This window comes from Eleutherodactylus coqui, unplaced genomic scaffold (genome assembly GCF_035609145.1).
Source record: "Eleutherodactylus coqui strain aEleCoq1 unplaced genomic scaffold, aEleCoq1.hap1 HAP1_SCAFFOLD_53, whole genome shotgun sequence".
Lineage (NCBI taxonomy): Eukaryota > Metazoa > Chordata > Amphibia > Anura > Eleutherodactylidae > Eleutherodactylus > Eleutherodactylus coqui.
The window spans coordinates 851,680-876,820 of record NW_027101708.1 but is presented as its reverse complement, the minus strand read 5'-3'; positions in this window follow the sequence as shown (position 1 = coordinate 876,820).

Genomic DNA, 25,141 nt, shown 5'->3' with positions numbered 1-25,141 from the left:
ATAAACTCCTCTGGTGGGAGAGGAACCACTGCTGCCCAATCTGAGCAGGGGCCCGAGAACAGTTCCTGGGAGTCTTCCCGCTGCTGAGCATGTGTCATTGTAGTGGAGTGAGGAGGCTGGGAGGAAGGAGGAGCAGCAGACAGAGGATTCGGATTTGCAGCAGTGGACGGCGCAGAACTGTGGGTGGACGATAGGTTGCTCGAAGCACTTTCTGCCATCCACGACAGGACCTGCTCACACTGCTCATTTTCTAATAAAGGTCTACCGCGTGGACCCATGAATTGTGCGATGAATGTCGGTACGCCAGAAACGTGCCTCTCTCCTAATCGCGCAGCAGTCGGCTGCGATACACCTGGATCAGGAGTTCGGCCTGTGCCCACACCCTCACTTGGCCCTCCGCGTCCTCGGCTGCGTCCACGTCCTCTAGGCCTACCCCTACCCCTCAGCGTGCTGTATTACCAGTGATTTGATTTCCCAGGCAGGAAATAAATTGGCGCAAGCCTGCAGGCTGATAAGGGCCAAGAGGGGCTGTAAAGAAAGTAATAAATGTCGCTTATCAAAAATGAGTACCGTATATATGCTTATCAATCTATTTTAGCAAAAAGAATATTTTAGCAATATATTGTATGTGTAACAGAAGTCATGACTGTTTTAAGGAAGTACGTCTGATCTAAGTGGAATCAGGAAGTTAAGAGCAGATGTTGATAAATTTAGCAAAGATGGCCTAACCGCAAAGAAGATTATCAGCAATTTCTTAAAGATGTGTTTGTCTGAGTCATATGAAATCAGCTATTTCTTAAAAGTCATATATCAAGCCTAAATGTCATAAGTTTATTGTCAGATATAGAAGTCATGAGTTTAAGATGTATGGAAATCATGAGGTTATTCCTTGTATTACCAGAGGTCGCATCCCTGCGTGGGCGATCTTCTATATAAACTGAGACTATGCCAATAAAGACTTAGAGTTCATTACTTCACCATATACCGTGTGTAATGGTCAGTACTTTGACTCTCAAAGGAGCGCTCCTCCTGCTTAGGTCAATTTGGAACCGACAACATAACTGACCAGTCTGTTTGAACAAATTAACCCTCGACAGTTCTTGGCGCCCAATGTGGGGCGGGGCTTACCTTTACGGGACATCGCAACCAGTAGACTGAAACAAACTCCTGGCCCGTTGACGTGGATCCTGGATTCGGAGACCCCAGACTAAAACACCGGTGTACAGGTAAGAGCTTATCTTACTATTATACAGTCTGGATTCTTTTGATCTGTGTCTCTAACGGACTAGAGGTATGTTGTTGCCTGTTTCCTATATTTTCTGCCCCGTCCATATTTTAGAGTGAATAAGTTCATTTAACTGTCCTAGACGGAAGAACTCACTCATTGGGACTTAAAGAGTCATGTTGTCTGTATTGGAGATTGAAATAATTGTTATTGTTATAGTCTCATTTCTGGCAGTCATATTCTTACTCTGGATCTGTTATAATATTACTAAAAGTTCCCTAAGAGGCGAAGTCTGGTCTCCCCTGAATCCTAGTGTTTGAAGTTGACCACGTTTTAGTTCTGTAAATCTATTCCGGGACAGGGAACTGTGTGTTCCCAGATAGTCTCAGTGATTATCTTAGTTTACTGTGTGAAATATACGTCCTGTATACTTAGTGAAGAATAGTCGGAAGTGGTCAAGATGGGGTCTGAACAATCTAAGATATATCAGACTCCTATTGAGATAATTAAAGATAGAGAAGGGGAGGACATTTGCAGACAAGCCTATAAAGTTTACAAACGTATAGGCCTTAAGAAGGCGGGAACATTCAATTATGAATTTTGGTCACAATATGAGGATAAGCATAGAAAGGAAATAAGAAATAAGGGTTTGGAAAAAGGCATGAAGGCCATTCTGGACTGCTCTAAAACAGCAGAAGACGAACACTGGGACTCCGAGTCCCGAGGCGAGGGCATTTTAGTTTATTGTCCTATGCCCCGGCCACCAATAGACGTTCCCATGGAAACCCCTACGGTTCCATTAGTCTCTCCTGTCGTCCCGGCCGCTCCACCAATGTCTCCTAATAATCCCTTTAATTCTCTGTATCCCAATTTGCCACCCTTGCCTCCTACGTATCCACAGGCTACTGCCCAGATGGATACACCTCCATACAGCCCTCAATCAAGATCCCCGGGCCCTGAAGTAAATAGAGGTCCGGCTTGGGATTGTCCACGTTGTGGTCAACAGAATGCCTGTTTTAAAGAACTCTGTACAGTATGTGGGACTCCACGTCCCAGGGATCAGTGTAGACAACCGATTCCCTTATTCCCAGTTACAACCTCCACTACCCATTATAGAGAACCAAACCGACCGAGTCCACCATTGGGCACGGTCAGACAAGAGGACACTGACAGACCATCGTCTTCTAATGACAGACCTACGGACGCACATAGACCAACTCTCGGGTCTACAGTCACTACATGGCGACCCTGGAGCGCCACAGACCAGATGGCACTGTGTCAGCAACTGCCCGATCCCCAGACAGAGCCAGCAGCTTTCCATAGAAAGTTGGAAGTCATACAGAAAAACTACTCTGCCACTTGGACAGATATGGAATGTCTTATGAATGTAAAATGTCCTCTGGGCCTTTACAATAGTATTGCTCAATTTTGTGGTCTTGAAGATCGCCCAGATGACCCCCAGACATTACTTAGTGGTACTCAATATGTTGACAAGGTTAAAGCCTGGTTTAAGGACAAAGCCCAAGAGAGACGTACAGCCCTAACCCAGTGTAGACAGAACAAGGACGAGTCTATTGAATGTTACTTTGGCCGTTTAGAAGAAGTTGGCAGAGATCTGGGTTTATATGATTGTCCAAAAGCAATACGTAATACTGCTTTTTGTGAAGCCTTTATGCAAGGAATAGATAAGCGCCTGTCCGAACGCGTTAAAGCATGTACCCCCGATTGGCGACAGGCCAAACCGCGTGATCTATATAAGAAAGCTGTAGGATTTGTCATGGACACAGAAAACCACGCAAAGGGTGTTATGGTTAAACATTACACCATGGAGGGGGACACAGCCCGACTTAACGACCCCAGGCGGGAGACCCGTAAGTGTTATAACTGCGGGAAAACTGGACACTTGGCCCGTAATTGTAGAGCCCCTAAACGCCCTAGACAGAACATGTCAGACGAAAGGGGGCAACAGGGAAGTACGGCCACTACCACATCATCCCGCCCACAGGGAAACAACGGGTATACCAATTACCAATGAAGGTCTGGCACTCCTTCCCCCGTGTCCCTTATAGTTACTGACGCACGTGGGCCACAAATTTTTCAGCCTCTAAAAATCCAGGGGAAGGAGGTGCCCTTTTTAATTGACACAGGGGCTACTAAATCATGTGTCAGTACCTCACAAGTCAATGACCTTAGTATTCCCCTCTCAGACTCCATAGCCATAGCCGTTGGAGTGTCCGGTGAACCAACACCCATGCGTGAGACCGAGCCCATAGAAGTCTCCTTTCAAGGGTCACGAGTCCTCACTCGCTTCCTGGTGTCACCCGCTGGGGATTGCATCATGGGAACCGATGTGATGGGACCCCTGGGGTGCTGTATTCAGCTCCATCCTTCCGGTGAGGCTCATGTCAGTACCTCTGCGGCCGACCACCAAGTATTCTGTCTCATGGCAGCAGACTTGGTCACTCCGCCTCCTTCTTGTACTGTATATGTGTTGACCCCAGAAGATACACAGGTTCTCTCAGCAGTGCCAGAGACCCTATGGGCAAAAGGGAAGACAGACTTGGGCCATCTCCACGTACCCCCAGTCATGGTATATCTCAAAGATGGGGAAAAAGCCCCCATGATTCGCCAGTATCCCCTAGCCATGGCACAGGAAGACGCAATAGCCTCCACTATTACAGAGTTATGTGCCTTGAATGCTTTAAAACCTTGCGTCTCACCCGCTAACACGCCACTCTTCCCAGTTAAAAAGAAAGGGAAGAAAGGCGAACCTGATACCTACCGGATGGTTCACGATCTAAGAGAAATCAATAAGGTGACCATCCTAGAAACACCTTTGGTCCCCAACCCTTACACTCTGTTGTCCACCATACCATCCGGAACCTGTTGGTACACTCTGATCGATTTAGCCAATGCATTTATGTCCGTCCCGATCCACCCCGATTGCCAGTACCTGTTCGCCTTCACGTTCCGAGGAAAACAGTACTGCTGGACTGTCCTACCACAAGGGGCACAAAACAGCCCAAATCAATTCACCCGATGTATGAGGCTTGTACTTGATGCATGGACGGTCCCACCAGGTGTGGCCCTGCTTCAGTATGTTGATGATCTCCTACTGTGTGCACCGGACAGACCTACCTGCGTTGCGGCCTCACTCAGCCTCCTTTGTTTTCTTGCAGACAATGGGTGTAAAGCCAGTAAAGACAAATTACAGTTTTGCAAATCTCATGTTGTGTTTCTTGGTCACTGCCTAGGTCCTGGTACAAAACACCTCACGCCAGAACGTACCAAGGTGGTGGAGGACATGCCACTCCCTACCTCCCATGCTCAGTTGCGGACATTTCTGGGGTTAGTTTCATATTGTCGGCCGTGGATTCGCTCTGCCTCCATGACCATGCAGCCTCTGTACGACTGCCTGAGTTCCAAGCCATTTGCTTTGTCTCCGGAAGCCGAGTCAGCTTTCCATCAGCTGAAAATACAGATTACCAGTGCTCCAGCACTGGGTCTGCCAGACTATGATAAACCCTTCCAGATGTTCGTGACTGAGATGGCGGGACATGCTACTGCCGTCCTCACACAAGAGCATGGTGACAAAAAGCGCCCTGTAGCATACTACAGTGCACATCTTGATGCAGTAGCCAGGGGTTCACCCTCCTGTGTAAGAGCAGTTCTGGCTGTACAAGCACTACTTGAGAAAGCTTCTGAGGTGGTCCTAGACTACCCTCTTGTGGTCCTCACGCCCCATGACGTACATGGAATTCTGACACAGGTGAGCCGTAGACATCTTTCTCTTGCTAGACAGGTAAAATGGAACTTGCAGTACACTCTTCATCCAATGTCTCATTTCAACGTTGCACAACTTTGAATCCGGCCACCTTACTGCCATTAGGTGACACTGATTCAAAAGGGGGAGTAAGCACAGGGGATCAACTTTTTGTCAATTCCCTAGGCGAAGAGGAAGCTTTTGACACCGAGCACCAGCATGACTGTGCTGCTCTGATGGAGCAGGAGACAGCTGGATTTGCTCATGTCACAGATAAGCCTCTCCTGAACCCCCACCTTGAAATGTTTGTGGATGAATCACGATACCAGAATGAGATGGGCAGATTTGTGACAGGGTTTGCTGTAGTATCAATGAATGAAGTACTGATAGGCCGCGCCATGCCCCCACATATGTCAGCACAGGAAGCGGAGCTGTGCGCTCTGACCGAGGCCTGCAAGTTAGCCCGGGGAGTCACTGCTAATATCTACACGGACTCCAGGTACGCGTTTGGCGTTGCGCATGACTATGGGCCGATTTGGCGCGCGCGGAGCTTCCTAACAGCTCAAGGCAGACCGATAAAGAATGGTGAGGCAGTAAGTAGTTTAATGTCAGCTATCATGCTCCCGAAGCAGGTAGCCATAATAAAGGTAAAGGCACACACCCAAGGGGACTCCTTGGAAAGCAGAGGCAACGAGAAGGCAGACAGAGCAGCTAAGGCTGCAGCCCTGCTGGACTGGAGGGCACCCGTGTGCAGAGTTCAGACCAGATCCTGCCCAGCGGAGGAGGATCCTGATCCCCCTGCCGAGGACCAGACCCTCTCTGTCCCACCACAGAAGGAGGTGGACCTACTCCCCTCAGGGCAAGAGCAGGAGCGCTGGGCAAGTGCAGGGGCAGTAAAAGGAAATGAAGGTTGGATGATGGGTTCCCGTATGTGTTTACCTGCGGCTGCCTATCCTAGTATGGCCCTTTTGGCTCATGGAAAGGTGCACGCTTCTCGTAATGCCATGGTAGCCCTGGTGGAGAAAATGTGGTACGCTCCGGGATTTGACAGGATGGCAAAGGCATACGTCAAGGCTTGTGAAATCTGTGCACTACACAACCCCGGTCAAGTAGTAAAGACCCCTCGGAAGTGCACTCCGCGACCTTTGTACCCCTTCCAGAGACTACAGATAGATTACATCCAGCTGCCCAGATCAGGAAGGTATGAGTATGTCTTGGTATGCATTGACCTCTTTTCTGGGTGGGCTGAGGCCTACCCGGTCACGAAGGCCACTGCCCAGGCCACTGCAAAGAAACTTGTGTCAGAGTTAGTGTGCAGATTTGGGGTACCAGAGACCATTGAGAGCGACCGTGGTACTCACTTCACTGGTGAGGTGATGAAGGAAGTCATGTCCGCCTTAGGAGTAGAGCAGGCCTTTCACACCCCCTATCATCCGCAGAGCTCCGGAAAAGTAAAAAGACTCAATGGCACCCTCAAACTTAAGATACAGAAAGCCATGGTTGAAACAGGAAAACCTTGGCCCGAGTGCCTACCTCTGGCACTCTACTCAGTACGAACCACACCAAATAGGAAAACAGGACTGTCTCCTTATGAGATTCTCTTTGGCTCCGTGCCTAGGTTAGGACTGTATCACCCCCAAGCTCTATCCCTGGGTCATGATAAAGTTACTTCCTTTGTGCAGGACTTATGCAACAGGCTAAAAATAACGCACGACCTAGTCTTCTCTTCTATTTCAGACCCTGATAGTTTGGAAGGATCCCACTCTCTGAATCCCGGAGATTGGGTGGTGGTAAAGAGACACGTCAGAAAGACTTTGGAACCTCGCTTTGACGGACCATACCAAGTGCTGTTAACCACTCCCACCTCGGTCAAGCTAGAAGGCAAACCCACTTGGATCCATGCCTCACACTGCAAGAAAGTTCCAACGCCTCAGCACCACGAGGGGGGTGGAGAGTAAGCCCAACCCAGGGTGGGGGAGGAGGATGGCAACCTGGACACCAGCATTGATAGTCTGGATAGGTGTATTATTTACCCTTTGTTTTCTTGGACTACTCTCTTTTCGGGACAATTCTTCATCAACTGTCGATGTAAGAAGAAGATGGACTGTTTGGGCGGAAGGACACCCCAACATGTGGGAATACTTTGCAAAAGACGTACTGAATATTTCCCACATGTGCATGCCCAACCTTCGGAGTGGGGAAGATATTTTAGGGACTTGCTTACTGTCTATCCCCACCCCAGTAAAGACACTTCGCGATATATATTCAATAGTGCATAACGATAGTGATGTAGAGGAGAGCAATGTTATTCAGGAAAATACCTTTCTTAATGTATATGAATATTGTCCCCACTGTGATGCGGTCAAACATACACTTTATGTTTCACATAAATGATAAGAGATTTGTTTAGATTCATGAAAACAATAATACATTTTAAAAAGTCAGATGTCGGCTGTGATCTTGGGACTTGTTCCGATCGCCATATTTGGGGTCAGGAAGGAATTTTTCCCTTTTATACAAGAATAATTGGCTTTTTCCTAAAAGGGTTTTCGCCTTCCTCTGGATCAACTCAGCCTCAAAATTCCCCATAATTGTCATTCCTGTGTGTGACTTCCTGATGTCCAAAATGGGGGAATGATAAGGGCCAAGAGGGGCTGTAAAGAAAGTAATAAATGTCGCTTATCAAAAATGAGTACCGTATATATGCTTATCAATCTATTTTAGCAAAAAGAATATTTTAGCAATATATTGTATGTGTAACAGAAGTCATGACTGTTTTAAGGAAGTACGTCTGATCTAAGTGGAATCAGGAAGTTAAGAGCAGATGTTGATAAATTTAGCAAAGATGGCCTAACCGCAAAGAAGATTATCAGCAATTTCTTAAAGATGTGTTTGTCTGAGTCATATGAAATCAGCTATTTCTTAAAAGTCATATATCAAGCCTAAATGTCATAAGTTTATTGTCAGATATAGAAGTCATGAGTTTAAGATGTATGGAAATCATGAGGTTATTCCTTGTATTACCAGAGGTCGCATCCCTGCGTGGGCGATCTTCTATATAAACTGAGACTATGCCAATAAAGACTTAGAGTTCATTACTTCACCATATACCGTGTGTAATGGTCAGTACTTTGACTCTCAAAGGAGCGCTCCTCCTGCTTAGGTCAATTTGGAACCGACAACATAACTGACCAGTCTGTTTGAACAAATTAACCCTTGACAAGGCCAAATATACTTTTTTCCCTTTTTTTTAAAAGGAAAGGCCCACTGCGTCTATTCAATGAATAATAAGTTTAATAACTGTGTTGTGCCCCTGCAAATGTGTCACAGAACTTTAGTGTTGCAGAGTTATTAACTACAGCTGAGCAAGGAATTTCACAGGCAGGAAAGAAAGTGGCGCAAGCCTGCTGTAAAACGTAGCTGGTTGCGTCTGATTTTTTTACGTTCTCCACGCAGCACACACGTACCCAGAACGCTGAGGACTGACAGAGGCAGGCCAAATATACTTTTTTCCCTTTTTTTTTTAAAGGAAAGGCCCACTGCGTCTATTCAATGAATAATATATGTCTTCTGGCCCTGCCTAATCAATTCTGTCCCTGTAGTATTAATGCAGGGTGCAATGCTCTGCACAGCCGATTTTGAAAAAAAAAAAATGCAACACAGCTAACAGCAGCCTGCACAGTACTCCACACAGTTAAATGTGGCCCTAGAAAGGACCGTTGGGGTTCTTGAAGCCTACGCTCACTCCTAACACTCTCCCTGCCTAACCACCACTTCTGTCCCTAATACAGGGTGCAATGCTCTGCACAGCCGATTTTGAAAAAAAAAAAAATATATATACACTGCTAACAGCAGCCTGCACACGGGTAGATGTGGCCCTAAGAAGGACCGTTGGGGTTCTTGAAGCCTACACTCACTACAAACACTCTCCCTACAGCAGCACCAGCAGCAGCACTTTCCCTCAGCTAACTCACAAGGCATCTGAGGCGAGCCGCGGGAGGGGCCGATTTTTATACTCGGGTGACATCTGATCTCCCCAGCCACTCACAGCAGGGGGGTGGTATAGGGCTGGAACAACACAGGAGGAAGTTGTAATGCCTTCCCTGTCTTTCAATTGGCCAGAAAAGCGCGCTAACGTCTCAGAGATGAAAGTGAAAGTAACCCGAACATCGTGTGGTACTCGTTACGAGTAACGAGCATCCCGAACACGCTAATATTCGCCCGAGCATCAAGCTCGGACGAGTACGTTCGCTCATCTCTACATTTAACCCCTCCAGTGCTCGGGTAACACTACCATCTGGTGCAGCATTATTAGGAATGAAAGTACAACAACAACATCCTCCAATCATTTTACAAAACCTCTCCTTTTTCTGCTAGCAACATATCAAGAGACATTTTATTTTGCCATGAATGAGTGAGGTAGGTCCTAGTTGCTCTGCTGAGCCCTTGATTGCATTTCTTGTAAAATTAACGAATCTCTGTTGGTTATAGTATATGTAATTAATCCAGTCTACATATTTATTCACTGTTACCCACCATGCAAGAAAAGACTCAAACACCACAGTTATCTGATTCCTCGCCTCATACATGTTCAGTACCCCCTTTGGGCCCCCCAATTGCATCAATGTAAACATTGGCATCAAAGGAACCTTAGGGAGAGGTGTTCCTAGTTCTCCTGACAGGCCCTCGCTGAGGTCATGAGGTGCACAGGCATTATGAGCATAAAAGAACCGACGTCGACCATAATCAGACAAAAATTCCAATTTGACAATATATGTCATGCAACACTGCGCAAGTAATTTATTTAATTGAATGCCCTTGTAAACTACAATATATCGGCAGAATCATCAATAAATTAAAAACATGCATCAACAACCATCGGTTAAATAAAAAGAATAATCTGCGAACAAATAGTTTGGCGAAACACTTTACATGCAAGTGTCATTTTAAACAATCGTTAATCTACATCATTAGAGTGTGTTACAGGAGGTTTGTAAAGTGCCGTGCCTTTGTCTTTTTTGACAGCTCTGAATAAAGTTTCATTTGAATATATGGAACGCTTATTGCGTTCCATGTGTCGTCCCTTTACGCTGACGTCGATTTCGACGTCTGCATTCCATTGGGAGGAGCTCTCCTGCTCCCCATTCTAATCACTGCTGATTGTCTCCGGCGTGTATGAAGCTGGTCGCAGCATGTGAGTAAGCTGTATGTCTTCTATAAATGTATGTTTGTATTTCATTTTTGCAACTGAGCTTGAAAAAGGTGACTGTTGTTTGCCGAAACATGTCGCTCTTTGAATATTAATAAATTTGGTTAAAGTTACTTTTCTTTTTTCCCGACGAGCGCAAAGCGTTTTTTTCTTTTTACCGTGAAACTAGCAAATAAGGTATCTGTGTAGTTGCAGGTTATGTAACCTCGCCTCGAAGAGGGGAATATAAGTTGCAACTAAGCAGAACTCATATGGCCCTTCTACCAGAAGGGTGTAGAATTACAGTTAACAACAATTAACTTGATAGTCAAACGTGGCCTGAGCGGTCAGGCCCCATCACAGACGCGAAAATCGGATGCGTTCTAACAAACATTAGAGAGTAAAACATTACGGTATCAAGAAAATATCAGAAGATTAAGGTATATAATAGCAAACAACAATTCAAAGGTTTCAGGTTTCAACCGATAGAGCTTTTCAGTCCTTCAGGTGTCCTCCTACAGTGCTCCATCCTTGTTTTTCTTCTTCCTTCCGGGGATTTGGAATTCCCCGGTAGCTGCCCGGCCTCTGTGGAGGGTAACAGGGGGAAATTAGGGAGTTCGGGCAGCGGGAACCAGCAAGGTATGTCAATCGGTTCCATTTTGAGTTGATGCCAGCATTTTTGTAGGTCCTCCGGGGAGCGGATGTTGAGTCTAAGGCCTCTAAGATTTATCCCCAGTCCAAAGGGGAATAGCCAGGCGTATTTGATGTCCTTAGCTCTCAAGGCTTTGAACAAGGGCCGCAGCATGCGGTGTTTGGCTAGTGTTGCCGGAGCAAGATCTTGATAAAATTGTATGGCCACGCCGTCATATTGTAAATCTTCTTTGTTTCTGTCCGCTTCCATATTGCCAGGGAGTCTAGGAATGCTAGAAGCTTGCAAACTACATCCCTTGGGGGGTCAGACCCAGAGGGGGGAGATCTCAGAGCTCTGTGAATACGCTTGATGGAGATGTGAGAGGCTCTTTCAGGGCCCAGAAGGAGGGTGAACAGTTCTGTGGCTATCTTGGGCAGAGCTTCCAGTGCCCATGTCTCTGGAAGGCCTTTAATCCTCACATTATTACGCCTGTTGCGATTTTCAAGGTCTTCTTGCATAATCAGAGTATGGTTCAACTGGAAATGGTGGTCTTTAACTGCTTGCGCTAATTCTGTTGCATGTGTAATGATATTAGCTGAAGAGGATTCAAGGTCATCAATTCTCTTCCCCATGAATCTGATTTCCTCTTTAATTTCAGACAGGTACGACATAATCGGGTGCAGCACCCTAGTGATCAAGTCTCTCATAAAACTCTTAGAGATTTGCTCATTATCTTCCCTGTCTGACGAGGCATCTTCGTCTCTCTCTACGCTGTGAGATGTCGTTGCTGTTAGGTTCAATGTCTTCTTGCTGTTGGGGGGATCTGTAAACTCTTTCTTTAAGAAACCTTTGCATGTCAGATTGCCCCTTTACAGGCCGGGGTGTGCTCAATATGTAACTCCTCTTGTCCCTACTGGTGTTTCCCATAAAGCGCAATTGTTTGCTTCAACTTTAATCATGCGATGGGGCCCTACCGGCAGTGCTTCCTTTTCAGGGGGCCATCAAGTGCCATCGCCCGGCGTTGCTACTAGAGTCACTCTATTGAATGGGGAAGAGTTTGATGGCATCTAGTCGCGGCGAGGGAAGGTTCGCTTTTTTCTTTTTTAGCGGGATATGTGTAAGGCACAAATGGTAAAATAGCTTATTAGAGCTCCGTTGTAGGGATTCCAGAAAAATTCAGGAAAGACCTGTGAAAATTGCCAGACCGCTTGACTTGCCCGTACAATTGCGTTCTTGGCTCAGTAGTAAAGGTAGAGGGCAGAGTTCCTCACTCCTAACTCAATTTAGGCTTCACTCCTTTTAGATTATAGGTTGAGATCTGGGAGGCTTAAAGCGTGTGTGAGGGGATTGACAATGTGGTTGCAGTTATTAAATGGCGATCAAGTCCATTGGGGGTGGGTGGGGACAGCGTGAGATGGAGGAGCTGTATAAGATGTTAAATGAATCGGCCATCCAGTACAAGCCAGTGGCAAGCCTTGTTCCAGGCAGATATTTCTTGCACTGCGCAGAGAGGGCTCCTCTGAACTCTCTCTCTGCACTTCAGTGCGGGCCTTTTCCTCTCTCCCTGTTTTCGATTGCTGAAGAGGCTGCAGTCGCTGTGCTGCTTGATATCTCCCAGTCCAAGCACCCCCTAGTCCAACCTTGTAAAGGGGCTCTCCTAAAGTGTCCTTGGCTGCTGCTTCGTGATCGCGGCAGGCAGGGCTCCGATTGCAGCACACTTCCGGTCTGGTGCAGGAATCGAGGTCCCCATCTACCGCGGCCAAACGGAGCCTGGAACCTCTCTACACGGTCCCCGTCCTGCAGAGGAGCTAAAGCTTATGATGAACGGATTTTCCAAGGGCCGAGATCGCCGGTAGCCCGGTTTCTCTGCTATGGTTGCAGGAGCCCAGTCTCCATGCATCCGCTCCCTCTGCAGGTTAGGCCATGCACCCGGGGTTTCTTTTAACCAGGTTTCAGCAGCGGATAATCCATAGTTCTGCTGATTTTCAGCTGATTTTGTCCGTATTTGATCACATAACTCTTTACAACTAGGGACTTATTTATTTTTAAATCCATATTTATTTTCCCACTTGGCACAATATTTAACATAGTCAGGATTTAATTTGTGCATGTACTTCTTAACTCCTTCAAGGACTTACTGACATTGATGATAACAACAGAGACATGCACAAGAGAATGCCTTACAGTTTGTATTTCCAATTGTTAGTAATTATGTTCTTGACGTTCATTTAAAAGACAAACAACATAAGGCCTCATGTCCACGGGGAAAATCAGGCCCGCTACGGATTCTCCATGGAGAATCCGTAGCGGGTCCCTCCTGCCCCGCGAACATGAGGGCTGAAAATAACAATAAATAAGAATAAACTTACCTCCTGCCCGCTCCGGATACTTCCTTCGCTGCGGCGCCATCTTCTCTGCGTCGCAGCCGGATCTTCTTTCTTCGGCCCGGCGGATGCGCATGATGACGTCGGTGACGTGCCCCGTGCATGCGCCTGACCGAAGAAAAAAGATCCGGCCGCGACGGAGAGAAGATGGCGTCGCGGCGAAGAGAAGAACCGGAGCGTGTGAGTAAAATCTGATTTTTGTCTCCCGCGGATCCGGACTGCTTACATAGGCTTCAATAGAAGCCCGCGGGAGCTGTCCCTGCGGGAGACCCGCACGAAAATGGAGCATGGTCCAGTTTTTTTCATGCTCCATTTTATTAAAAATCACTTTTATTGACCATCCGCGGGTATTTATCTACCCCGCGGGTGGTCAATGCATCCCTATGGGGTGCGGATCCGCGGGCAGGAGAAGAGTTAAAATCTGCTGCGGATTTTAATTCTTCTTTTGCCCGTGGACATGAGCCCTAAAATGAGCTTTGGATGATGAAACATACAGCAGAACCACAAAAGGTCCTAACCAGAATCAGTGCTTCACAATATACACAAAAACTCCTTCTTACCTTTCCAAGTAGGGCCTGTGAACATCGAACACAATCAAGGGTCTTGTCTAGAGATGAGCGAGCACCAAAATGCTCGGGTGCTCGTTACTCGGGACGAAATTATCGCGATGCTCGAGGGTTCGTTTCGAGTAACGAACCCCATTGAAGTCAATGGGCGACCCGAGCATTTTTCTATATCGCCGATGATCGCTAAGGTTTTCGTTTGTGAAAATCTGGGCAATTCAAGAAAGTGATGGGAACGACACAGAAACGAATAGAGCAGGCGAGGGGCTACATGTTGGGCTGCATCTCAAGTTCTCAGGTCCCACTATTAAGCCACAATAGCGGCAACAGTGGGCCCACCCCAACAACTTTTACATCTGAAAAGCCCTCATTAGCAATGCATACCTTAGCTAACCACCACACTACCTCCAACAAAGCACAATCACTGCCTGCATGACACTCCGCTGCCACTTCTCCTGGGTTACATGCTGCCCAACCCCCCCCCCCACGACCCAGTGTCCACAGCGCACACCAAACTGTCCCTGCCCAGCCTTCAGCTACCCTCATGCCACGCCACCCTCATGTCTATTTATAAGTGCGTCTGCCAGAGGAAAAGCAGGCACACACTGCAGAGGGTTGGCACGGCTAGGCAGCGACCCTCTTTAAAAGGGGCGGGGCGATAGTCCACAATGCTGTACAGAAGAAATGAGAAATGCAATCCTGTGCCACCTCCATATGGAGCTGCGCACGTGGGCATAGCAATGGGGAACCTATGTGCCACACACTATTCATTCTGTCAAGGTGTCTGCATGCACCAGTCAGACCGTGGTTTTTTATAAATAGTCACAGGCAGGTACAACTCCGCAATGGGAATTCCGTGTGCACCCACAGCATGGGTGGCTCCCTGGAACCCACCGGCTGTACATAAATATATCCCATTGCATTGCCCATCACAGCTGAGGTAATAATGTCACATTTAATACAGGTGGGCTTCGCCCCACACTGCATGCCCCAGTCAGACCGGGGTTCTTTAGAAGTGGACAGATGCATTTACAACTCCCTGTGGACCCACAGCATGGGTGGGTGCCAGGAAGCCACCGGCGGTACATGAATATATCCCATTGCAGTGCCCAACACAGCTGATGTAATGTCGTGCTTAATACAGGTGGGCTTCGCCCCACACTGCATGCCCCAGTCAGACCGGGGTTCTTTAGAAGTGGACAGATGCATTTACAACTCCCTGTGGACCCACAGCATGGGTGGGTGCCAGGAAGCCACCGGCGGTACATAAATATATCCCATTGCAGTGCCCAACACAGCTGATGTAATGTCGTGCTTAATGCAGGTGGGCTTCGGCCCACACTGCATGCCCCAGTCAGACCGGGGTTCTTTAGAAGTGGACAGATGCATTTAAAACTCCCTGTGGACCCACAGCATGGGTGGCTCCCTGGAACCCTCCGACGGTACATAAATATATCCCATTGCAGTGCCCAACACAGCTGATGTAATGCCGTGCTTAATGCAGGTGGGCTTCGGCCCACACTGCATGCCCCAGTCAGACTGGGGTTCTTTAGAAGTGGACAGATGCATTTACAACTCCCTGTGGACCCACAGCATGGGTGGCTCCCTGGAACCCACCGGCGGTACATAAATATATCCCATTGCAGTGCCCAACACAGCTGATGTAATGTCGTGCTTAATGCAGGTGGGCTTCGGCCCACACTGCATGCCCCAGTCAGACCGGGGTTCTTTAGAAGTGGACAGATGCATTTACAACTCCCTGTGGACCCACAGCATTGGTGGGTGCCAGGAAGCCACCGGCGGTACATAAATATATCCCATTGCAGTGCCCAACACAGCTGATGTTACGTCAGCTGTAATGCAGGTGGGCCAAAAGTTAATTGGATTACACTGTAGGCGTAGGCCCGCAAAAATTGGTGTACCAACAGTACTAATGTACCTGAGAAAAATTGCCCATGCCCAACCAAGAGGGCAGGTGAAACCCATTAATCGCTTTGGTTAATGTGGCTTAATTGGTAACTAGGCCTGGAGGCAGCCCAGTAAAAATAAAAATTGGTTGAGGTGAAAGTTTCAACGCTTTAATGAGCATTGAAACGTATAAAAATTGTTTAGAAAAATTATATGACTGAGCCTTGTGGGCCTAAGAAAAATTGCCCGTTCGGCGTGATTATGTGTGGTTTCAGGAGGAGGAGCAGGAGGAGGAGGAGGAATATTATACACAGATTGATGAAGCCAAAAGGTCCCCGTTTTTGATGGGGATAGAGAACGATGCTTCCATCCGCGGGTGCAGCCTACGTATTGCTTAGGTATCGCTGCTGTCCGCTGGTGGAGAAGAGAAGGGCCTTAAAGAGTGTTGCCCTGCCTGTGCTGTACATGCTGCCTGAACTACGCGCCTCCCCTGCTACCTCGCCCTCGGAACTGTGCCTTCGGCCACTAGCGCTGTCGTATGGGAATTTCACCATCAGTTTGTCCGCCAGGGTCCTGTGGTATAGCAACACTCTCGAACCCCTTTCCTCTTTGGGTATGAGAGTGGAAAGGTTCTCCTTATACCGTGGGTCAAGCAGTGTGTACACCCAGTAATCCGTAGTGGCCAGAATGCGTGTAACGCGGGGGTCACGAGAAAGGCATCCTAACATGAAGTCAGCCATGTGTGCCAGGGTACCTGTACACAACACATGGCTGTCCTCACTAGGAAGATCACTTTCAGGATCCTCCTCCTCCTCCTCCTCAGGCCATACACGCTGAAAGGATGACAGGCAAGCAGCATCTGTACCCTCAGCAGTGGGCCAAGCTGTCTCTTCCCCCTCCTCCTCATCTTCCTCCTCCTCCTCCTCACCGCGCTGAGATATAGACAGGAGGGTGCTCTGACTATCCAGCGACATACTGTCTTCCCCCGGCTCTGTTTCCGAGCGCAAAGCGTATGCCTTTATGCTTTGCAGGGAACTTCTCAAGAGGCATAGCAGAGGAATGGTGACGCTAATGATTGCAGCATCGCCGCTCACCACCTGGGTAGACTCCTCAAACTTTCCAAGGACCTGGCAGATGTCTGCCAACCAGGCCCACTCTTCTGAAAAGAATTGAGGAGGCTGACTCCCACTGCGCCGCCCATGTTGGAGTTGGTATTCCACTATAGCTCTACTCTGCTCATAGAGCCTGGCCAACATGTGGAGCGTAGAGTTCCACCGAGTGGGCACGTTGCACAGCAGTCGGTGCACTGGCAGATGAAACCGATGTTGCAGGGTGCGCAGGGTGGCAGCGTCCGTGTGGGACTTGCGGAAATATGCGCAGAGCCGGCGCACCTTTCCGAGCAGGTCTGACAAGCGTGGGTAGCTTTTCAGAAAGCGCTGAACCACCAAATTAAAGACGTGGGCCAGGCATGGCACGTGCGTGAGGCTGCCGAGCTGCAGAGCCGCCACCAAGTTACGGCCGTTGTCACACACGACCATGCCCGGTTGGAGGCTCAGTGGCGCAAAACAGCGGTCGGTCTGCTCTGTCAGACCCTGCAGCAGTTCGTGGGCCGTGTGCCTCTTATCTCCTAAGCTGAGTAGTTTCATCACGGCCTGCTGACGCTTGCCCACCGCTGTGCTGCCACGCCGTGCGACACCGACTGCTGCCGACGTGCTGCTTCTGCTGACACATCTTGATTGCGAGACAGAGGTTGCGTTGGAGGAGGAGGAGGAGGAGGAGGGTGCTTTAGTGGAGGAAGCATACACCTCCGCAGATACCACCACCGAGCTGGGGCCCGCAATTCTGGGGGTGGGTAGGACGTGAGCGGTCCCAGGCTCTGACTCTGTCCCAGCCTCCACTAAATTCACCCAATGTGCCGTCAGGGAGATATAGTGGCCCTGCCCACCTGTGCTTGTCCACGTGTCCGTTGTTAGGTGGACCTTGCCAGTAACCGCGTTGGTGAGGGCGCGTACAATGTTGCGGGAGACGTGGTCGTGCAGGGCTGGGACGGCACATCGGGAAAAATAGTGTCGACTGGGAACTGAGTAGCGCGGGGCCGCCGCCGCCATCATACTTTTGAAGGACTCCGTTTCCACCACCCTATACGGCAGCATCTCCAGGCTGATAAATTTGGCTACATGCACGTTTAACACTTGAGCGTGCGGGTGCGTGGCAGTGTACTTGCGCTTGCGCTCAAACACTTGCGCTAGCGACGGCTGGACGCTGCGCTGACAGACATTGCTGGATGGGGCCGAGGACAGCGGAGGTGAGGGTATGGGTGCAGGCCAGGAGACGGTAGTGCCTGTGTCCTCAGAGCGGGGATGGATCTCAGTGGCAGGTTGGGGCACAGGGGGAGAGGCAGCGGTGCAAACCGGAGGCGGTGAACGGCCTTCACCCCACCTTGTGGGGTGCTTGGCCATCATATGCCTGCGCATGCTGGTGGTGGTGAGGCTGGTGGTGTTGGCTCCCCGGCTGATCTTGGCGCGACAAAGGTTGCACACCACTGTTCGTCGGTCGTCTGCACTCTCAGTGAAAAGCTGCCAGACCTTTGAGCACCTCGGCCTCTGCAGGGTGGCATGGCGCGAGGGGGCGCTTTGGGAAACAGTTGGTGGATTCTTCAGTCTGGCCCTGCCTCTACCCCTGGACACCGCACTGCCTCTTGCAACCAGCCCTGCTGCTGCCCTTGCCTGCCCCTCTGAAGACCTGTCCTCAGTAGGCGTAGCAAACCAGGTGGGGTCAGTCACCTCATTGTCCTGCTGCTCTTCCTCTGAATCCTCTGTGCGCTCCTCCCTCGGACTTACTGGCCTTACTATTACCTCACTGATAGACAACTGTGTCTCATCGTCATCGGCCTCCTCACCCACTGAAAGGTCTTGAGACAGTTGCCGGAAGTCCCCAGCCTCATCCCCCGGACCCCGGGAACTTTCCAATGCTTGGCCATCAGTCACGATAAACTCCTCTGGTGGGAGAGGAACCACTGCTGCCCAATCTGAGCAGGGGCCCGAGAACAGTTCCTGGGAGTCTGCCCGCTCCTCAGAATGTCTCATTTTCATGGAGTGAGGAGGCTGGGAGGAAGGAGGAGCAGCAGCCAGAGGATTCTGAGCTGCAGCAGTGGACGGCGCAGAACTGTGGGTGGACGATAGATTGCTGGACGCACTTTCTGCCATCCACGACAGGACCTGCTCACACTGCTCATTTTCTAATAAAGGTCTACCGCGTGGACCCATTAATTGTGCGATGAATGTGGGGACGCCAGAAACGTGCCTCTCTCCTAATCCCACAGCTGACGGCTGCGATACACCTGGATCAGGAGCTCGGCCTGTGCCCACACCCTGACTTGGGCCTCCGCATTCTCGGCCGCGTCCACGTCCTCTAGGCCTACCCCTACCTTTCAGTATGCTGTATTACCAGTAGTGCAGAAACCGAACGCTGTAATTAAATGTGCCGCTTATTTGCCTGTGGTTGGAGGCTAACTTCGCTTACGGAACGCCAGGAAATAATTTGGCGCAAGCCTGCTGTAACACTTAGCTGGCTGCGTATGATTTTGTAGAACTACTACAGCCAGCACACACAGACCCAGAACACTGAGCACAGTGACAGGCAGGCCAAATAGATTTTTTGCCCAAATTTTTTTAGCAAAGGACCACTGCCTATATTCAATCAATAATATTTATATGTCTTCTGTCCCTGCCTAACCACCACTTCTGTCCCTGGAGTATTACTGCAGGGCGCAATGCTCTGCATGGCCGAGATACCAAAAAAAAAATTTGCACCACTGCAAAAAGCAGCCTCCACAGTACTGCACACGGTTAGATGTGGCCCTAAGAAGGACCGTTGGGGTTCTTGAAGCCTACAATCACTCCTATCACTCTCTCTATACCAGCTCCAACACAATAGCACTTTCCCTCAGCTAAGTCAGAACGCATCTGTGGCGAGCCGCGGGAGGGGCCGATTTTTATACTCGGGTGACACCTGATCTCGCCAGCCACTCACTGCAGGGGGGTGGTATAGGGCTTGAACGTCGCAGGGGGAAGTTGTAATGCCTTCCCTGTCTTTCAATTGGCCAGAAAAGCGCGCTAACGTCTCAGAGAGGAAAGTGAAAGTAACCCGAACATCGCGTGATACTCGTTACGAGTAACGAGCATCTCAAACACACTAATACTCGAACGAGTATCAAGCTCGGACGAGTACGTTCGCTCATCTCTAGTCTTGTCCCAAAACAACTCACACACTGAGGCTGGTCCTTAATGTATCCAAGAGGTCAGTGCCCACGTATTGGCTTATCTTAATCACTCACACACAAGCTTCATGCAGTATAACACAGCAATACAAATATTACAATATGTTAGTAGGTCGCCACCCTCTTTGTATATTCTTAGTTACTCTATAACAAAAGAAAAAGAAGTGTTAGGAAGACAATAAGTGTAGTTCCTGACCCCCGTGTGACCCTTGACGTCATTTAACCTCTTCTTTCATGTGCTGCATGGAGTTATTGTTTCCTGTAGCCTTATCACCATGTCTATGGTCTCCTATAGACTACTGCTATTGTCCCTGACAACCAATTCATCTATATTCCCTTCTCTTTTTTAATACACTTTGTAAAATCTACTAACACTAAAGTATACAGAAGAAGAGAAAAGATGAGGTTAACCATCATTATACTTACTACACGTTATCTGGAAGGCTTCTAAATTCTCAGGCTAGTTCAGAAAAAATGTCTCTGTTTCGGACAGAATGCCCAACTGGCTTCTAATGACGTCTAAGCAAGATGGAGGTCTTTTAATGATCGGAGAGTGCTTCAGACCCACCTATTCACAGTCAGACTGTCCTTTCCCTCTGCAGTGAGTTTTTCTGGCTCAAAAGCCTAAAATGTAAGGAGAATTTGTGTGTTTACCAAAGAGAAGACAATCTCAGATCTTGTGTAGAAGCATAGGCCCATAAGAGAAATACAAATCACACCAGCCTGTTGCAGTATTAAATGATTTCTAATGTTTGCAAAGTTGCATGTGGTTCATATATCATAAATGGCATCACAGAAAAAAGTAAAAAAGTATATCCTCCAAACTAATAAGAATACATGATAGGGGGAGGGGCTAGCCAGCAAGACGGCTGGACTTGTTTGAGCTGAGCTTCCACAGACAGACACTAAAAGAAACTGGTAAAGCCATCTGAAAGGCAAATTAGACCAACCTCTGCATACCCTCTCTCCTCCGATCAAAGCCGCCTGTGGGCTCCGGAGGCGGCTTTGATCGGAGGAGAGAGACGCCGGGCTCAGTGTGGTGCCACGATCAGTGTCCTCGGGAGACATGGGCTGCGCTGAAGCAGGGACACTGCTGCCGTTGGACAGAGTTCCGCTGGCTCTCCCCAGTGCTTGCCGAGGGGAAGTCTGCAGAAGTGGCTGAGGAGAGCAGAGAGGCTGAAAGGACAGAGTGAAAGAGCCCCCTGCAGTGCCGGGTACTGGAGCAGCTGAAGTGCGGGAGCTGGTGAGCAGGGAGGTAAAGGAGGAAGGGGTGCTTATGGGGACTGCAGCCCCTGTACGGCCGCAGCTGTCACATACAGAGCAAAGGGAGAACGGGGGAGGACCGTGTAAAGCGCGGACGTTAACCCTGCGCCACGTGGAGCCGCCATTTTCTTTAAACACTAACCGCTGTTTAGAGCTGCCAGAGACAACAAAGCAGCCAGTAGAACACAGTAAATACCAGTCCCAAAGATAAAGGGCTGAAAGCAAGATTCAATTAGCATATCAGAAGGGTTCCTGCAATAAGTGCACTCCCTCCAGCGAATAAAAGCAGTACCTTCTTCTGCATACTGCTGTTGAGCTGAGATTTGCAGAGCCACACGGAGACAGCATGTACACAGCAGGAGAGTGGCAGAGAGACACATCACCTGACGGAGGGCCCTCTCCCTAGACACGGGGTTTTAGCAGACACCACAGACTCTGAGTGGTGAGCGGAGACTGCGGGGAGACACCATAAGCCCTATTATTAAAAGCGGAGGCTACCCCAGCGGGGCACAGTTACAGAGCCACCTGAGAAGGCTGCTACGGCAAAACGCTCATTAGAAGAAAGCCTCGGCTCCAAAAAAGAAAAAACACTGCCTCACGCCTAAGACAAATCTCCTCACCTAAACATATTATATCCAACATCTCCACACTTTTGAGAACTAGTTTATTACTCTATTTTACGGCGGAGTGGCTCAATTCTCTCAGTAATACTATAAATGGACTCTCACTCCATCTAGTGGCAGATTATAATATAACCACCTACTACAGTCTCTCAAAAACAAGATCAGAAAACGCTGTGACCTTAAAACGCGACATGTGAATACCACCTCATCCCACTCCTCCCAGCGTAATTATATCAAGACAGACAAAATGGGGAAACTCACAAAACCTATAGTTAACAGCAACGCCAAGGACCTCAAGACTCCCAAAAGACCTCAAGCTCTAGCGAAAAACTTTGGGATCTCCTCCCAAGACACTCCTTCTACAATCCGTTCCAAACAGATGTCTTTAGAAGAAGATAACCCAAATCACACCACCTCCTTGCAAGGCTCAGACAGCGAATCAGAAGAGGACTCACTAATAACCTCCAACTCCGATATAAAAGAATACATCAAGGTGTTGCCCACCAAGGAATGCATCAAAGACCTTTTTAAAGAATTCACCCAAATGGTGAAGGAGGAGATCTCGAATTTAAAGAAAGATGTCAAAGAAGTACATACCAGAATCAATACCCTTGAGGACTCTTGCTCAAAGATGATTAATCACGCAGAAAAAGTTAGATATCCTAATCGACAAACATAAAGAATTATATCTCCAACGAATACATATAGACGATCTGGAGAACAGCTCTAGACGCAACAATATCCGAATCCCAGAAACTGTTCCTGATAAAGAGATATCCATCAGCCTCCATTGGATCTTCAACAGCCTCTTGGAGAGAGACGAAGACGCAGAACTCGGTCTGGAAAGGGCCCACAGGGTTTTCAGGCCCAGATCTGTAAAATCAGACAGACCCCGGTACGTCCTCTGCTGCCTACAAAGTTTTAAAACCAAAGAAGAAATCCCCAACAAAGCCAGATCAGCAAAAAAATTGAATATGATAACAGCGAAATCCAAATCTATCAAGATCTCTCCAAACTCACACTAGACCTGAAGATACAACTACAACCTCTTACAAGAGAACTGAGAGATAAAAGCGTTCCATACAAATGGCTTTTCCCGTTCGGTTTGGCAATTTCTAGTCTGAACAGAACCTGGGTTATAAAAACTCCAGAGGATCTCCCTCTGGTTCTAACTAAGCTAAATCTCTCCCACATTCAAATTTTAGATTGGACATCAGTGGAGGATTCACTAGCTCTACCTGCTCTTCCCAGGATGGACTCTTGGAGCCAAGTTACCCCAAACAAGCCCAGAAAGTCAAGAAGAATGGAGCGGGATCCCACCAGGTCCCCCAGAAGAGGCCTTCCACCTGACGTCACCTAACAAGATGGAACTTTTCATACTGTATTATCTCCCTATTCTCCTGTGAGGAGATAAGTATGAGTCTTTTGTTACTTTCCAATTGCATGTTGTCTGCTCATTTTCATGTTTTTTCAAACTATTTTTAATTAAGCTGGGAGATCTGAAGGGAACAAACCCGTTTTGGTCCAGTCAGTTTTTCCCACCGTCACATGTTAGTGCGGGATACTATTTGATCCCCTCTTGGTTTGCGGGCACCCCCACAAACTTTGATTGTTTGCTTTTGAACCTGAGGGTGAGTGGCCATTGCCCATATACTCCCGCTCAACTGCAAAACGTTACCAGTTTTCTGTTTCTCAATCTCTTTTTGTGTTTTTTTGGTTTTTTTTAAGGATGAAATACTGTTTTGCTTATCCCCTTGTTACCCCCCCTACTCTAAATAATTTTGCTGATCCTACCATACGCCATATAGCCTCCCTCATAGAACCTAATGGCTAAACTACAAATCACCACCTTTAATGTTAAAGGTATCAAAGTTCCCCATAAGAGATCCCAAATTCTCCATTATCTAGAAAAAAAACAAAACAGATATAGCTTTCCTTCAGGAAACACATTTCAGGTAAAGCTATACTCCACTGTCCAAAAATAAAACTTTCACCAAATAGTACAACGCTTCTTCTCCACTCAAAAGACATAGAGGAGTTGCAATCGTCCTAAATAAAAATCTACCTTTCCAACCCATCAACGTCCAACCAGATCCTGAGGGAAGATACATTTACCTTAAAAGCACACTGTATGACAATATATATATATTAGCCAATAAATATGCGCCAAATAATAACCAAGTTAATTTCTTCCTCTCGGTTTTTGACCAACTAGAAAAATTTAAAGAGGGCCAGTTAATTGTAGACGGGAATTTTAATGTTCCTCTCCAACCCTCAATCGATACCTCAAACGGCTCTTCCTCAATCTCCTACTCCAAACTAAAAAAAATTAAAAGATGTCTGGTCTCAATTTGGTTGACCCTTGGAGGATACGCAATCCCGCCACAAAAGATTTCTTTTTCTACTCACCTGTGCATAAAAAATATTCCAGAATTGATTACTTATACATTCCACACCATTTACTCAGCTCAGTGACTATGTCCGCTTATGATGTAATTCTTTTCTCAGACCAAGCTCCCCTTTCCCTTGAACTGTACCTCACAACAAAGAAAAGATGTCCAACCAACTGGGTACTAAACAACAGCCTACTTCTCAACAAGGAGGACGTCGCCACTATTAAGCAGGATATCCAGTTATACTTCAATGACAATGCTCACTACTCCACAAAACCTGCAGTTTTATGGGAAGCACACAAGGCAGTTATCCGAGGTCTTCTCATACAAATAGGCTCTAGAAGGAAAAAAGAGAGGGAGAAAGAGAAAGTCGACCTCATTGAACAAATCAAAATATACCATTGGAACAGTCATAAATATGTGAAAACATCAAAATAGTCTAAATATGATGATTCTCAAAAAGAGGGAAATAAAGTAAATAGAGGTGTCACACAGTGCTCGCCTAGTGCAGTGCAAAACTGAGAAGAAAAAAAAGACAAGAGTATCCAAAAATATATACATCATGAAAGGGATACATAGTGAAAAAACAATAGGTGAGTAAAGGGCTGAATGCCCATCTTAAAACAAGTCAAACAATCCATTAGATGTTGCATTTGGTTCATCACCTGGAAGATAGAAAACATATACCACAGGGTGATAGTTTCATGTATATCAAAAATAAGGGAAGAAAAAAAAATTGAACGAGACAAAGAATACAATTGACTAAATTGGAGCAACATGACCAATTCAGTAATACACAAACAGTTTAAAAAAGTTATAGAAATTTTAAAAAGCTATTGTATAGAGATGAGCGAGCGCACTCGTCTGAGCTTGATGCTCGTTCGAGTATTAGGGTGTTCGAGATGCTCGTTACTCGAGACG